At 58.6% G+C, this 2,502-nt stretch overlaps 1 long non-coding RNA gene across 2 annotated transcripts in view; it reads left to right on the forward strand.

The window, feature by feature from the left end:
* Positions 1-2,496, forward strand: part of LOC106726683 — a 2,981-nt gene extending 485 nt beyond the window's left edge. Inside the window, exons 1-3 of one of the 2 annotated variants that reach the window (XR_001362752.1) lie at positions 48-71; positions 938-1,081; positions 1,795-2,496. This is a non-coding gene — a long non-coding RNA (uncharacterized LOC106726683). Of the gene's footprint in view, positions 1-47; positions 72-937; positions 1,082-1,794 lie in introns of those variants that run through there. The other variant, XR_001362751.1, reaches the window with a different exon arrangement.
* The last annotated feature ends 6 nt before the right edge of the window (positions 2,497-2,502 follow it).

Below are 2,502 nucleotides of genomic sequence, written 5' to 3' on the forward strand. Positions count from 1 at the left end.
AAGGGGGAGGTTGGAGGTGAATGTTTTCCCTGTGCATTCCTTCCCGAGCAGCCTCTGCAGGCAGCTCCCAGGTGAGTCCGTCCCCTGGCCCACGGGCACCTGGCAACCTCTGGCCTAGAAACCTGGAACTTGGATTCCCAACTCTGCACGCATTCTTACCCACAGGTTCCTCAATAGATCGCCTGACCCTCCTAACTTGGGGGGTCCCCGGGGGCTTAAACGAACAGCTAGACCTGAAAAGGCCTTGTAAACTGTGAAGTGCTGAAACCACATACGGGTCTTTCTTCTATTTCCCTTTGACACTGAAATGAGCATCTTGCCCCTGGAAGGGTCGTAGGCACAGGTCCCGGCCACCTATCCAGCAAGGAAGGCAGCCAGGCCCTGCCCTAAGCCAGAAGCTGAGGATTCCTTTATTTATTTATATATAATTTTTTTTTAAATTGATTTCAGAGAGGAAGGGAGAGGGAGAGAGAGAGAGAAAAACATCCATGATGAGAGAGAACCATCGATCGGCTGCCTCCTGCACGCCCCACACTGGAGATCGAGCCTGCACCCTGGGCATGTGCCCTTGACCGGGAATGGAACCGTGACCTGCTGGTTCATAGGCCGATGCCCAACCACTGAGCCACACCAGCCGGGCCAGCATACGTTTATTTAACAGCCGAGATGTGTGCTAGATGCTCTGCCGGGGGTAGCGGGCTTGTGGGGGTTCAGAGGCGAGTAGAACAGGGCCCGAGGCCCCGGGACCTGATGGCCTAGCAGGGTGAAGGCCGTAAGCAGGGCCACCTCGAGGTTCTGCCGGTCCCCCCGCCACCTCCTCTCCCCTCCTCTCTGGTTCTGGCCACGTTTCCCACCAACCACCACAACTTTGCTCACGCCTTTGCGTCCCCGTGGAATGAACGGAGCTTTCTATTTTCTTCCCGCCCCACATTTTCAGTCCGGGCTCCAATGCCACTCCTTCCCGAAGCTCCCCAGGGTTCTTCCAATCCCAAACGAACGGTCCCTCTCTTCGGCTCCGTCCCAGTCACTTGCCACCTCCTCTCCTTGGAACATCGATCTGGCCCTGGCATTGTAGGTGATGGTGCTTGTGTGTCTTATCTCTGGAAGGACAGGCTGGTATCTGGTTCATTCATTGACCCCAGAACAATGCCTCGGGCCTGGTACACAGTGGGAGGAAAGATGGCCCAAGGCATGTGGCATAGGTAGGTAAGAGGGGAGAGCTGTGGGTTCTGAGAGGAGGAAACGGGCTCATTCTCTGGGGGAGGGGGCTGTGACTGGGGTACGGCAAGGCAGTCGGGCCTGTAGCTACACACAAGAACCCCCAGCTCCGACCCCTGGGTGTAAGGAGGGAAGGGGGTGAGGCAGCAGATAAGCTGACAGCAAGCCTAATTTCACTGGGCCATGACTTACACTTTTTTTTAATTTATTTTAAATTGATTTCAGAGAGGAAGGGAGAGGGAGGGAGAGATAGAAACATCAATGATGAGACAGAATCATGGATCGGCTGCCTCCTGCACACCCCGCACTGGAGATCGAGCCCGCAACCTGGGCCTGTGCCCTCACCGGGAATCGAGCCCTGACCTCCTGGGCCAGAGGTCAACGCTCAGTCACTGAGCCACAAGGGCGGGCCGGGCGGTCCATGACTTTCTTCCTTCTTGTCCACCCTGCACCCCCCACCCGGAGGTGGAAACCTGGCCAGGCAGGCAGCAGGGCAGCCCAGGGAGTGGTCCCAGGGGAAAGCCCTGTGCTAGGCCCTGCCCTTACCTCCCTTTACCCTCTCCTGCCGACTGGAAGCCCAGATCATCTGAGCGAACAGAGAAGCTTGGATTCAGAGAGGTGACGCGGCCAGCTGACTAAGTAAGCCTCATCGACGTGGAGGATTTAGAACTCAAACTCGGCCTTGGCAGCGTTCTCATGCTGGCGGAGGGTGCGAGCAACTTAGGAACAGCTCTCAACATGCCGGGAAGGTCAGATCCCAAAGGACAGGGCCCTGGGTGGGAAGAGCGACCAAGACCAGGGACTTCCTCGCCCCCTCGGCCTGTCTGACCGGCAGGAGGAGTCAGGCTGTCCGTGCCGACAGGCCCTAAGCTGGGTTGGCCCGTCGTTGCCCAAAACCCAGGGCAGAACAGAAGAGGGCGAGGGTCCCAGAGAGGCGGCCCATGAATACCACTGTTCCCAGAGTCGGGGTGATGGCCAGGCTTAGGGGACCTGATCCCCCGGCCCACCCCCTCCCCTAGTGGCACCCCAGGCAAGCTCCCTGCGTCTGGGGGAGAGAGGTCCTGTGCTATGGGGGTCTGATCTTAGGAGAGCCCATTAGACAGGACTCAGGTGGGGAAACTGAGGCCCGGGGAGCTCAGGTGTCTCTCCCACGGCCACACTGTGAGCTTGAGATAAATCTGGGACTGCAATCCAGACTTTCTGCTCTTCCGATGCCCTCTGGCCCGGGCGGGGCCGGGGCGCTCCTGCTGGTCTCCGGACCTCAGGAGGGCAAAGGGGAGTCCG

This window comes from Myotis brandtii, unplaced genomic scaffold, assembly GCF_000412655.1.
Source record: "Myotis brandtii unplaced genomic scaffold, ASM41265v1 scaffold303, whole genome shotgun sequence".
In the NCBI taxonomy this organism is placed as follows: domain Eukaryota; kingdom Metazoa; phylum Chordata; class Mammalia; order Chiroptera; family Vespertilionidae; genus Myotis; species Myotis brandtii.